The sequence below is a fragment of the Salvia miltiorrhiza genome, chromosome 1, assembly GCF_028751815.1.
Source record: "Salvia miltiorrhiza cultivar Shanhuang (shh) chromosome 1, IMPLAD_Smil_shh, whole genome shotgun sequence".
NCBI classification, from domain to species: domain Eukaryota; kingdom Viridiplantae; phylum Streptophyta; class Magnoliopsida; order Lamiales; family Lamiaceae; genus Salvia; species Salvia miltiorrhiza.
Genome location: NC_080387.1, coordinates 8,819,651 through 8,834,509, shown reverse-complemented (window position 1 = coordinate 8,834,509; position 14,859 = coordinate 8,819,651). Strand labels below are relative to the sequence as shown.

Here is a 14,859-nt window from a genome sequence, read left to right as displayed (position 1 = left end):
GCGGGCAGAGCGAGAGGTACTTGTTGGTATGGGTTACCCCATACTGAAATTGAAGCGCCACGGTGAGCCCGAAGTTCACCTTTTTCCTCTCCATCATGCACCACAACAGGAAGACTTCCTGTTGGGTGACCACATTGGAACCTTCCAGCCGGCCGTAGATGTTGTAGGCCAGCCACCTGTGGCAGATCTGCAAGGCGGGGTCCCTGATCTCGTTCGATTTGCTGATGTTTTTGACATACTTGCTTCCGGTAGACAGCAGTGACCAGTAATGGTCAATCCGACTCCTCCACTCCGGTGTGGCTATGGTTTCTGCTTGCTTGTACTCCTCATCGTAGACTTCTGTGGCTTCAATCACCCCCAGGTGGATATTCAGCTCGTTGATCGAGAGCGGGAATATCCTACCTTGCATCTGGAACCGCAAGGTACCTGGGGTCTCAATTGTGTAGTTCCCTTTGGGCTTAAACTCGACAGTTCCCATGAACTCCTCCGTCAACTTCTGGTATGCTTTAGGGTTCCACTCCAGTATCTTCTTCCAACCAATCCCTTCAAAATAACCCTCTACTTTCTCCTTGATCCCCAAATCCTCCAAAGCTTCAGTCACCAGAAAATACCAAGGGGTAATTTCTCTGTTCTGCAGGACGGCATACCTCTGACTTTCTCTCGGTATGACCACTCCGGAAGCAGTGGTGCGTATCAGCCCCTTTTGCCTTGCAAGTTTCGGCTTTGCAGTAGTGGCTGTACTGGAGGTGGTTTTCTTTGGTGCCAAAACCTCCTCAGATTTGGAGCTATCCACGGTCTCAGTTCTCTCTGGGTCTACTTCCATTGGTTCCTCCATCTCCTTGGCCTTCCCTTTTTCGGCTGCAGTGGGTCTCCTTGGTTTCTTACTCTGCTCAGCTTTTGTTCGGGTCTTACTGCCTGCCGGTGCCGGTTTGGCCTTAACTGGTAGTGGGGGCTTGGCAACATCTAGCTTCCTTTTTACTCCGGGTCTTTTGCTCTGGGGTGTCGGGATTTCTACTTCCTTTTCCTGAACGGCCTCGACTTCCTCTGCTTCATCATCCTCTTCCTCGTCCACCTTCTCTTCTTCGCTCTTCTCCTCCTCCGCTTTCTCTTGTTCTTCATCTTCCGTATCTTCGGAAGCTGTTCTTCCCTCTTGCACGGAGGCTTCTGGAATTTGCGGTTGCGGTTGAGCTTGAATAGGTGGTGATGCGACAGTGGACCGCGCCGGAGTTGCTCTGCTCGCCTGAGCTTTCTTTGGTTTCTTCACAGGAGGGGTGAGCTCGGGCTCCCCCTCTTCCGGTTGCGTCGACTCGGCGGCTGCTCTTGCTACTTCTCGTTCCTCTTGTTGGAGGATTTCGGCACGCCCTTTGTCCTCGGGCTCGATCTCCAGCAAAGGGTCTTCGGTGATTTTAGCGGAGGTCTCCTCCGAAGCGGTCCGCCTTGTGGTACGCTTTGGAGGTGGGAGTTTGGTGCCTTTCTTCTTCGGCGGTTGGTTGCTTCCGGAGCCTGCTCCTCCTTTGGTTTTGGCCATTGCGATTTGTAGAGATCAAAATACTTAGGATTTGTGCAGAAGTTTCGGGTTTTGTGGGGTTTTTTGGAGGCAAGGTTGGTCTTTAAGAAGGGTGATCGGTAATTATGGGAATTTAGGGTTTGAGGTGAGTGGTGATCGTGGTGTAGCAGTTTTTTCAGAGGTTAGGGTTTGTGGGGAGGAAGATCGTGGGTTGAGGCTTTGAATATGGTAAGTGTGACGGTTATGGCAGAAAAAGAATTTTTAAGGAAATAAAAAAAAACTTGGCCAAAATTTGAAATTCAAATTTCTGCGGAAACCGAAGAGTTGCAGTCACATCACCGCCTGCCTCTGACACGCTCGCGTCATCTCCCTCCGTAAGCCCTCTTCCAGACCGTTCCAATCCCTAACTCTCCACCTACACACTTTGCAACGCAAAGTGGGCTTGGATCAACCTCTGGGCCTCTTTCCGAATTATCTCGGTCCGACTTTCCTACATGTTAGTGCATCCAAAAAACCAAACAACTTTAAAGAAAAAGAAAATTCGGTATAGACCATACCGAAGTGACCACACTGGGTTGCCTCCCAGCAAGCGCTCTTGTTTCTCGTCTTGAGCTCGACCTTCCTTCACTCTTCATTTGTATTCAGGGTCGAGAAGGTGGCACTCCTCCTTCTCTTTTCCTACTTCAGCAAGCTCATGATAGGGCTTTAGGCGATGCCCATTCACCACGAACGTATCAACTCCATTGTGATCATATACTTCAATGCTTCCATTTGAAAAGATTCATTTGATCACGAATGGTCCTGACCACTTTGAACGAAGCTTCCCAGCCATCATCTTGAAGCGTGAGTTGAAAAGTAGGACTTTTTGTCCCACCAAAAATTCCTTCTTCCTGATCTTGGCATCATGGATCCTTCTGGTTCGCTCTTTATAGAGCACCGCATTATCGTAAGCCTCCAACCGAAGTTCTTCCAACTCACTCAGCTGCAACTTTCTTGCTTCTCCAGCTAGGGTCATACTGAGATTGATTTGCTTGATTGCCCAGTACGCCTTATGTTCAACTTCCACAGGTAAGTGACATCTTTTCCCATAGAGCAGGCGGAACGGGGACATTCCAATGGGTGTCTTGTAGGCAGTTCTGTATGCCCATAACGCATCCCCCAAGTGGTCACTCCAGTCCTTACGGTTGGGGTGCACCACCTTTTCCAGGATGCTCTTTATTTCCCTATTGGAAATCTCGGCCTGGCCATTTGCTTGGGGGTGATATGCTGTAATACCCCGTTTCCCCGAGCTAAATTTAGAATTTATTTTAAACTTAAGATTTAAGATGATTCACGCCGGATTGAGAAAAATAGTTTATTTTAATTCCAACAAAAGTGTTTAAAAAAAAAACACATTTATAAATTTAGTTATTAAATTTATGTGCGTCGCATATTTATTTAATTTAGCATTCAAAGCATTTTTTTTACGAGCTTTTATTTAAGCAAACACTGAACGATTATTACAGTTTTCATAGTACAACCTGGAAGACTTTTTATTTTATTTTATCTTATTTTATTTTATTTTATTCCTACACCTACTCCCACCACTAACTCCTCTACTGCACATCACCAACTTCCCTACTGCAATACACCCACTACACCTACTCCTTTACAGGCAATCAAGTTATGCCTTTACAGTCAGACTCCTCATCTGCAATACAACTATACATCAACCAAGTTTCTGCCTTTTTCCATTAGGCACAAATTAAATGATCACTCACCACATATCACTTCGCAAGAAAGAAACTCAGATTCATAAGTCTATACAAAATATATATTCCAAGCTCATCTCCTTCAACAATTCAGCAGCAAACGATCAGCCCTCTCATTCAAGGTTTACCAACTTAAATTATGTTTTACTTTAGCTTTATAAATCACACTAGAAAACCAACAAATACAAGTTTGAACTGCATAAGCTTCAATGTTTCAATAAAAGATGAGTCTTTAAGCATGATTTTCCCTTTATGTTAAAACTGCATACAATCTGTGTACATATATACATATATGAAGCATGATTGAGAAGAGAAGTAGAACCACAAAGCTTGAATTTTTATTCTTTATTTCTGAACTTGCTACGTTGAGTCGGGAAAACTGATGGTGGTGGCGTGGAGCCACTGACCGCGGCTGCCGGACCTAGAACAGGGGCGGCGTTGTTGTTGTCTGCCGGAGACAGAGATGTGAGGCGTCGGGTCGGGCAGTCTAGTGAGCCGAGAGAGAGAGTTCCGAGGGAGGCCACGGCACGGCAGTGGAGCTGCTGTCGCCCGACCACGGTGAGAGAGCTTGAGGGCTGGGAATCGGCGGCACCTGGTGGCTGGTCGCGGTAGCCGAAGGAGAAGAGGGGAGGGGTGAATTTTCGATCTGGACTTTGGGGTCTGGGTTCTGAAACGGCACGGCGGCTTACCGCTGTCGGTTCGCCGGAGGGAGATGGCGGCCGGGGCCTGTGTGCACCGCCGTTTGTGCTTGTGTGTGTTGCGTGTCTGACCACGCGAGAAAAAGGGGGTGAAGGGAGAGCCGAGGATGGCGCGGCCTATCGCCGCTGCTCCTCCGGCGAATTCCGTGGCGGCGCAGCTCGTGAGAAAGAGATCAGCGTGGTGTGTGTGGCGGATTTGGTGAGGAACCGTGAGAGAGAGAGAGAGAGGGACTTGCAGTCGAATATTGAGAGAGAAAAAGAACTGATGTGTGTGTGCGCGTGAATGAGGAAGGAGAAGAAGGGTGGAGTGTAGGGTTGGGCTTGAGCATATGGGCCGAAAATTTTAAAGGTTGGGCTTTGTTATTTCCTTATTTAGGCCGAGTATTTGGGCCGATTCTTATGAGTGATGGGCTTCGATTTTTAAATAGATTTGGGCTGCGATTTTTAAAAGCTTGGGCCGATTTTTAATTTTATTTAGCTGGGCCCGATTTATTTTATTCAGTCTGGGCCATTCATATTTTATTGAGTTGGGCCTCATCTTTTAAATTTATATGGGCTATTATTTATTTAAGCATGAGCTCTATTTCATCTATTTAAATGGCTTCCCTATTTTATTTAATTAGACTATTAATTAGTTTGATTAATTATTTTTAAAGACTTTGGATTGCCTTCAATTAATTAAATTGGGCTTTCTTATTTTTAATTAATTGACCTATTATTAGTTTGATTAATTTATTTAAAGGATAATTTTTATAATAATATTAAATTATTATTAAGTGCATATTTTAAGTAATTACTTATCATATGCTAAGCATGACATGACATTTCATTTGCATCATGAAATAAAAAGTATTTATGATTTAATTGGTTTTATTTATAATTCCAATTATTAAAGAAAGATGAGTAAGAATATTGTTGGTGTTCTTAACTCAAGAGAAATGTTTTTAATTATTTATTCATTAAAAACCCGGCTAAGTGAATCATAGAATGTTAAGCACTACACCATGACTTAAGATTAGATTCAAGGAGACCTATTAAGAATAGAATTTCTTGTAGGCTTTTTGGACCAAGGGGATTAGCACTGTTTTCCCAAGACAGGTTATGTGATTATGATCTTCAGGCTTTGCCTATCCAGGTGGGCATTATTTTATTATTACGTATATAGAGATCCCCTGCTTGACGTAGGCCTCATATGCGAATATATATGCATGATATGTTTTGACTATTTATTCAGTTCTTATGAAATGTTTATATGTTTAATGCCCTTTATGAAAATGAAAATGTTATGAAAATGAAATGTTTATGAAATGATTGACTGCCAAAATGTTTATATTTTTATATGTATCCTATCTGTGTTGGTTCGCCAACTTTAAAGGAAATCCAATTGGGATCCTATGCTAGACAAAGGTCGCTAGCTAGGGTTAACGTGTACACTCATGGAGACCGCGAGTCGCTTGCGACCGGTCTTGGCGTCCGTGGTAAGGAGGCCTCCTTCCCGGCGCGTGACAGAAAGGAACAGATATGGATCATATGAAGGAAAATGATCGGGCGATCGACTTTATGAAAATGAAAGAAATATTTTAGTAAGCGCAGGTCATTTAAGAAAACCCCTGTGTGTTACTGTTATGGCAGTTCAATTTATATATGTATGCATGAATGTATTTTCGGCTATGCCCACTGAGTATTTTTATACTCAGCCCTGCGTGTATTTCTAAATGTGCAGGTTGAGCAGTTGATGGAATGGAATGATGTTGAGCGGGTGTTCCTTTGACATTTCAAGAAATGTAACCTTGAGTATACATCTTCATATGTATATCTCACACGTTTTCCGCTGCAAAACACTTTGATTAAGATAGCTCTATGATATGAAATTGTGATACGTGTTATTGGGTAACCACCTTAATCAGTTCTCAATTATGTGTATCCAAATAATCATATATGATCCTAGCATTTTATCTATGAGTGACATTTCCATATACTTTAATGTTAAGTAATTGTCCATTTCCATTTCTTATTGTTCACCCCAAGTCATAACCCCGGTTAACCCGTCATTGGGATAGTGGGCTGTGACAGAGTGGTATCAGAGCGGTTCGTTCGCTCTGGCCCTAGAAACCTTATTCTAAAGAGTCGAGTCTAGTTTGATTCTTTAGACTTACACGGGTTCATATGGCACCGCTCAACACTCCATTGCATCGTGCTCAATCAAGGAAAGAAGGTAACTGCAGTTTCAACGTTTTAAAGATGTTAATGTTCTAAAATGCTTCATGAATATGTTTATGTGAAGAGCAGGTTATGATGAAATGTTGAATGTTTTGCCTTTCATGGCATATTTTCGCAATCTATGATGTTATGATCAGACGAATGATAGAAAAATTGACATATGTTTTCCCGGAGAACATAGATTGCTATAAGTTGCTTGATCACAATTTTAAAAGAACATAGACTACTAGATTAGTAGGATATCTCTACAATCTAGATTCTTAAGGTGATGATGTAGAAGAATGAAAGAGAACTTAGAGCATTTCAGCTCCCTCAAGAAAATAATGATTCTTTTGAACTATAAAGAGGAATGGAAAGATATGTACGAGGTAAAGGAAAAACACAGAATGACGATACGCGACGAATTCAAGGTAAACGTTGCATCAAAGGTTGAACCATAGTCTCTACGTTCAAATGTTCAAGTACGACGGAATATCAAATCGACTTTTGCTACAGGATAGATTTTAAGAATAGTGTGTTTTGCCTGTGTACGTATGTCTGTGTGTATATGTCTTAAGAGAGGTTTGGGGTTTGAGATCAATAGGATAAGGAACCTTAAGATAAGTTTAGTTGTCATGATGAACTTATGCTTTGTTATGTATAGAATGTTCATGGCTCTCCAAGTTCGGGACGATGTTTCTCGTGTGACTGGGAGGTGATGATGTTGGACCTGGCCAGTCCACATGATCCAAATCTCAGTAGACGTCTTTTGGGTTGAAAACCCATGTGTTTCAACTTTCGGTTGAAAAGCCAGATGGGTTCATACTCGAGGTCATTTTGTTCGACCTAGTAGTTAATCATTTCATACCCTCTGGTCATTCTTTTGATTCTCTTGAACAATTTCTACAACACCTTGTTTTGATGTTGTGTTGAGTTTGAGCCTTGCAACTCGTGAGTTGTCATAATAGATCCCCTTGTTTGATAAGACCAAGAAATGTTAGTCTACCGATGTAGTATACTACCCAAACTATGACTTCATATAATTGTGTCTCATTGTGATTGGTTGAGATTAGTTTTTGTCCTATAAATGATATCGACCACTCATTATGATAGAAATTCAGAGTCCAAGCTAAGACCGTAATATAGTGTTCGAGTACGAGGACTTAAGTTAATTGGTCTATGATAGTTTTAAGATAAATTCATAGGAAAGTGTTATTCATGTGATAGGTAACAAGAAATGGGTTGATGACTATTTTAGTCTTTGGAAAAAAGAATACCCCGTAGATGAGCCCTAGGAATGAGGTAGGAGCAAAATGAACCGCCGAAAAAGGACGAGGGAACTTATTCTCAAGTAAATCTCGTGTATATAAATTGGAATTAGGAATCCAATTGATATGAGAAGAGACCCGAATCTATTCTAGATCGGAAAGTTAAAGTACTAAGGAATAAGTCGATACCCTTAGTAATAGTTCTTTGGAAGCACTATGATCAAGAAAAGGCGATGTGGGAACTCGATTCTAGCATGAATGAGAAGTACCCAGAATTATTTTCTGTGGTACAAATTTCGTGACGAAATTTCTTTTAAAGTGGATAGTATGTCATACCCCGACTTTTAATCCCTGATTAAGGGCTTAATTATTAATAATTAGGATTCGGCATCCATTTATAATAAAAACTGGTTTGATTTATCTGATGTGATTTAATCATTATATATGTGTTTTAATGTGCTTAGTTAAAGGAAAATTTTTATAAATGTGGTGCATAAGTTTTAATTGGTGAGTTAAGTGTATTTATATGAGCCACATGAATTTTAAATTATGCATGAAGTCATGAATTTTATCTAAATTTGATAGTACATGTAACACCCCGTACTTTTCCCTATGTTGTGAGATAGTGTCTTAACACTATTGAGAATACTGAAATGTCAGAGAGATTGACTGTCCTATTAAGAAAATAGGAATAATGAGTTGGAAATAGAGTCGAGAAAGAAAGAGTGAAAAACCTTGATAAAAAAAAAAAAAAAAAAATCGGTCGGAGAGACGTCTAGTTTGTCTGTGTTTGCCGACTGCTTTGACGTGATATTATGTGAAATTACGTGACTGATTGATTATGTGAGTTTTGTTACGTATGTCATTGTGAGCAAGTTATTATGATTTTTATTTGATGACTTTAGCACTTGGAATTTTAATTAAGTTTTCAAAGCAAGTGCAGTTTATTTTTACCGAGAAATCAAAGAATGCCGGTTTATGAAAATTTTTCCAAACAAAATATTTTCAAATTATTTTTCCTATGATGAGGAATATTATAATTGAGTGAGTGCACTAATATTAGTGCCATATTTATTTTAAATATTGGTCACAATAGTTTTGTGTTATAGCATTGCATTAATTAGTAATTAGTCTTTTATGATTTTATTAATGTAGCTTAACACATGATTTATTCTAGACTACACAACCTTACACACACATGATTATTTTAATCTAATAAGCATGTGATTAATGTCCTTAGCCTTACTTGAAGTGGACGTGTGGTATGAAGATGAAGGGAAGGGATTAGTGTATAGGTTTAGGGGGGGACAACTATTAAATGGTGAATAGTGTTTGGTCTCCAATCATCCTTCCTAAGCAAGACAAATTCACTTCATTTTCCTCATTTTCTTCACCATTCGGCCACTCTCAATTTCTCTCCCTCTCTTCCGATTTTGCTCCAAAAGATCACCATAGATGAATCACCAAAGCTTCCAAGTTCACATCAAGATCAATTCCTCCACCAAATCAACATAAACACCTTTCAATTCTTGAAGATTTCAAGAGGACCGTGGGGTTTGGTTTGAAAAGTGAGAAAGGAAAACTTTGGTCTTTGTTTAATCTTGGGTAAGTGATTCTTATTTTTATAGATCTAGATTGTATGATGTTATATGTGAGTATATGATCATGATTGAGCAAGAAAATCACCCAACTTATTTCTATGAAATTTTCGAAAATTAGGGGCTTGAAACCCTACGAAATTTGTTGTTTGTTTTCTTGAATTGGCTTGAGTTATATGATGATTGATGATTATTGAGTTAATATATATGAATATCTTGATGATTAGCCATGAGATATAGATTTTTTCTATTAGGTTAGTTTACCTAAAATTGGGATGTTGAGATCCTATGAATCAATTGATGTATTGATGATGGATTTGAGTTTATGAGATGATCTAGATGATTAATGATGAATGAGATCATGTTTGAATAATTGAGTAATTTTGTGCATGAAAATGAAAAGAGAATTTTAATGATGCGTTCATTGAAACGTTTTACTAGAGATTTGAGGTTATGATGTAAGAAGAGAGTCAAGATTTGAGTATGATGAGCATTATATTGTGCTTGAATGTTTGTGAGTGTTATATGTGTTTAAAATGAGCTTTAATGAGTTTCCTTGAAGGAATGTTGAGTTGAGTATTTTAAGAGTTTGAGATGAGATTTTGGTTAATTTCGTAGGCCTACTGACCTACTGTGATCGACGGTTTTTCAATGTCAAAAAGCTTTGAAATTTTAATACCAAGTCTCTACATGAGTCTTGAGAACATCGGTAAAATTTCAAGTCATTTGGACTTCATTTACTATTTTTATAAAATACAAAACCGAAACTGCATATTACTACCGAGAGTTTCAGAGAGCAGGGGAAAGAGTCATTCATTTCAGTAGCTTCCTGTGTGATCTAGCTTTCTAAAATTTTATGGTATTAACCTTATTGTGTTAGATAAATATCCACAAACTTTGAGCCCAGTTTGACAACATTTACTATTTTTCAAAAATCCAAGTTTTCGATTGCTCAAAACTGCCGAATATGGTAGACTGTAGTAAAACAGTCATGTCTCCTACAATACTTGGAGTTTTTGACTCTACTTTTTTTTATATGAAAATAGACTCGAAGACCTTTCTTTTGGTATGAGTCTCGAGTCCAAGAGGTGTCGGAGTAAGAACAGGTTAGATTTTGAAGTTGAGTCAGTGCAAAAACAGAGCATGTTTTGATAATGTTTGATTGTGTTTTCTTATGTGCCTTATGTGATTGTGTTGTCTATGTGTTGAATGAGATTAGACGAGCCTTATATGAGAGATAAATCGAGACTTAGTACCATGATTTTCTTGAAACCTATCCTTGAACTTAAGGATTTGAGATGAGTGGAGAGTTAATATAGAGTTGAGTAAAGAGATAGAACATGAGATAGAGCATGAGTTAAGGCTTTATGAGTATGGATTTTAAAAGGATTAAAATGTTTTAAATCAATTCCATTTTAATGGAGTTTAAAATGCTTATTTAAGTCATTTATAAATGAATAATGAGAAATGAGTAAAGGAGTTCGTAAATAAATCGCGGCATGAGATTTTCAATTTCCCTAGTAAACTAGGGAGATATTATGAAGGAACAAGCAATGAACGAGACTCTCACCACCGAGTCACTACAACAATTGGAGAAGGAAAAAGTTCACGCACAAACAAGATATGTATACCACCTCAAGATGGAGGTAAAGAAAAAGAAAATGGAAGGAAAGCAATAGAACTAAACTTAAGGTATAACCCAACCCCAAGGCTAGTAGGCTCAAGCTAAGAGAGTGAATGCTTTGGCTAAAGTGCCAGAAGCTACAGCAAGAATAAAGTTGGAACGCCACCACAATGGAAACTTAGAAACCCCATTAAATAATCATTTGGAAATGAGAAAATGAGTTTACATGGCAGAAGGGAGTGCCATTAATCTTTAAGTGAAAGTTACCAAGATGATGAGAAAAGTTTGATGTTAGAATTCCCTAGTCAAATCTGAGAAGGTGACTTGGGACGAAGGAAACAATTAAGGTAGTTCGCCACTTTACTAAGATGAAATAGGTGAAAGAATGTTGTTAGGTCCTGAACTGGTCCAACAGATGGTTGAGAAGGTCGACCACATCAAACAAAGAATCAAAGAAGCTCAAGATAGACAAAAGTCTTACGCCGATAAACGCCGATCGGAGTTAGAATTCAATGTTGGGGATCGAGTTTTCCTCAAAGTTTCTCCCTCAAAGGGAGTTATACGTTTCAGAAAGAGGGGCAAGTTACGACCCCGTTATATAGGACTTTTTGAGATCCTAGATAAGATAGGCCCTGTAGCCTATAGGTTGGCATTGCCACCTAGTATTGGAGACGTGCACAATGTGTTTCATGTCTCTCAGTTAAGAAAGTATGTGTTTAATCCTAAGAGTTTGATTAAGCCAGATAAAATAGTCCTAGTCAGGACTTAAGTTATGAAGAAAAACCAGTCCAGATACTTGATCGCAAGGTTGAAGTTTTATGAGACAATAATTTTGTTCTCATCATGAAGTGGAACCATCACAGGATGGAAAATGCCACAAAAGAAATAAATGAAATGAAAGTCAAGTATCCCAAGCTAGAATACCAGATATGTAATTTCGGGGACGAAATTTTTTTAAGGAGGGAGGAATGTAATACCCCGTTTCCCCGAGCTAAATTTAGAATTTATTTTAAACTTAAGATTTAAGATGATTCACGCCGGATTGAGAAAAATAGTTTATTTTAATTCCAACAAAAGTGTTTTAAAAAAAAAAACACATTTATAAATTTAGTTATTAAATTTATGTGCGTCGCATATTTATTTAATTTAGCATTCAAAGCATTTTTTTTACGAGCTTTTATTTAAGCAAACACTGAACGATTATTACAGTTTTCATAGTACAACCTGGAAGACTTTTTATTTTATTTTATCTTATTTTATTTTATTTTATTCCTACACCTACTCCCACCACTAACTCCTCTACTGCACATCACCAACTTCCCTACTGCAATACACCCACTACACCTACTCCTTTACAGGCAATCAAGTTATGCCTTTACAGTCAGACTCCTCATCTGCAATACAACTATACATCAACCAAGTTTCTGCCTTTTTCCATTAGGCACAAATTAAATGATCACTCACCACATATCACTTCGCAAGAAAGAAACTCAGATTCATAAGTCTATACAAAATATATATTCCAAGCTCATCTCCTTCAACAATTCAGCAGCAAACGATCAGCCCTCTCATTCAAGGTTTACCAACTTAAATTATGTTTTACTTTAGCTTTATAAATCACACTAGAAAACCAACAAATACAAGTTTGAACTGCATAAGCTTCAATGTTTCAATAAAAGATGAGTCTTGAAGCATGATTTTCCCTTTATGTTAAAACTGCATACAATCTGTGTACATATATACATATATGAAGCATGATTGAGAAGAGAAGTAGAACCACAAAGCTTGAATTTTTATTCTTTATTTCTGAACTTGCTACGTTGAGTCGGGAAAACTGATGGTGGTGGCGTGGAGCCACTGACCGCGGCTGCCGGACCTAGAACAGGGGAGGCGTTGTTGTTGTCTGCCGGAGACAGAGATGTGAGGCGTCGGGTCGGGCAGTCTAGTGAGCCGAGAGAGAGAGTTCCGAGGGAGGCCACGGCACGGCAGTGGAGCTGCTGTCGCCCGGCCACGGTGAGAGAGCTTGAGGGCTGGGAATCGGCGGCACCTGGTGGCTGGTCGCGGTAGCCGAAGGAGAAGAGGGGAGGGGTGAATTTTCGATCTGGACTTTGGGGTCTGGGTTCTGAAACGGCACGGCGGCTTACCGCTGTCGGTTCGCCGGAGGGAGATGGCGGCCGGGGCCTGTGTGCACCGCCGTTTGTGCTTGTGTGTGTTGCGTGTCTGACCACGCGAGAAAAAGGGGGTGAAGGGAGAGCCGAGGATGGCGCGGCCTATCGCCGCTGCTCCTCCGGCGAATTCCGTGGCGGCGCAGCTCGTGAGAAAGAGATCAGCGTGGTGTGTGTGGCGGATTTGGTGAGGAACCGTGAGAGAGAGAGAGAGGGACTTGCAGTCGAATATTGAGAGAGAAAAAGAACTGATGTGTGTGTGCGCGTGAATGAGGAAGGAGAAGAAGGGTGGAGTGTAGGGTTGGGCTTGAGCATATGGGCCGAAAATTTTAAAGGTTGGGCTTTGTTATTTCCTTATTTGGGCCGAGTATTTGGGCCGATTCTTATGAGTGATGGGCTTCGATTTTTAAATAGATTTGGGCTGCGATTTTTAAAAGCTTGGGCCGATTTTTAATTTTATTTAGCTGGGCCCGATTTATTTTATTCAGTCTGGGCCATTCATATTTTATTGAGTTGGGCCTCATCTTTTAAATTTATATGGGCTATTATTTATTTAAGCATGAGCTCTATTTCATCTATTTAAATGGCTTCCCTATTTTATTTAATTAGACTATTAATTAGTTTGATTAATTATTTTTAAAGACTTTGGATTGCCTTCAATTAATTAAATTGGGCTTTCTTATTTTTAATTAATTGACCTATTATTAGTTTGATTAATTTATTTAAAGGATAATTTTTATAATAATATTAAATTATTATTAAGTGCATATTTTAAGTAATTACTTATCATATGCTAAGCATGACATGACATTTCATTTGCATCATGAAATAAAAAGTATTTATGATTTAATTGGTTTTATTTATAATTCCAATTATTAAAGAAAGATGAGTAAGAATATTGTTGGTGTTCTTAACTCAAGAGAAATGTTTTTAATTATTTATTCATTAAAAACCCGGCTAAGTGAATCATAGTATGTTAAACACTACACCATGACTTAAGATTAGATTCAAGGAGACCTATTAAGAATAGAATTTCTTGTAGGCTTTGTGGACCAAGGGGATTAGCACTGTTTTCCCAAGACAGGTTATGTGATTATGATCTTCAGGCTTTGCCTATCCAGGTGGGCATTATTTTATTATTACGTATATAGAGATCCCCTGCGTGACGTAGGCCTCATATGCGAATATATATGCATGATATGTTTTGACTATTTATTCAGTTCTTATGAAATGTTTATATGTTTAATGCCCTTTATGAAAATGAAAATGTTATGAAAATGAAATGTTTATGAAATGATTGACTGCCAAAATGTTTATATTTTTATATGTATCCTATCTGTGTTGGTTCGCCAACTTTAAAGGAAATCCAATTGGGATCCTATGCTAGACAAAGGTCGCTAGCTAGGGTTAACGTGTACACTCATGGAGACCGCGAGTCGCTTGCGACCGGTCTTGGCGTCCGTGGTAAGGAGGCCTCCTTCCCGGCGCGTGACAGAAAGGAACAGATATGGATCATATGAAGGAAAATGATCGGCCGATCGACTTTATGAAAATGAAAGAAATATTTTAGTAAGCGCAGGTCATTTAAGAAAACCCCTGTGTGTTACTGTTATGGTAGTTCAATTTATATATGTATGCATGAATGTATTTTCGGCTATGCCCACTGAGTATTTTTATACTCAGCCCTGCATATATTTCTAAATGTGCAGGTTGAGCAGTTGATGGAATGGAATGATGTTGAGCGGGTGTTCCTTTGACATTTCAAGAAATGTAACCTTGAGTATACATCTTCATATGTATATCTCACACGTTTTCCGCTGCAAAACACTTTGATTAAGATAGCTCTATGATATGAAATTGTGATACGTGTTATTGGGTAACCACCTTAATCAGTTCTCAATTATGTGTATCCAAATAATCATATATGATCCTAGCATTTTATCTATGAGTGACATTTCCATATACTTTAATGTTAAGTAATTGTCCATTTCCATTTCTTATTGTTCACCCCAAGTCATAACCCCGGTTAACCCGTCATTGGGATAGTGG

General features: G+C 39.1%; 1 long non-coding RNA gene and 1 pseudogene across 1 annotated transcript; one reads left to right on the top strand and one right to left on the bottom strand.

Annotated features, from left to right (window-relative positions):
* LOC131015440 (uncharacterized) overlaps window positions 1-14,859 on the bottom strand; it is a 132,926-nt pseudogene that overhangs the window by 117,153 nt on the left and 914 nt on the right.
* Window positions 5,020-14,859, top strand: LOC131006512 (uncharacterized). Its single transcript, XR_009095561.1, has 3 exons — window positions 5,020-5,091; window positions 13,853-13,931; window positions 14,520-14,859. It is a non-coding gene; the product is annotated as an uncharacterized LOC131006512 (long non-coding RNA).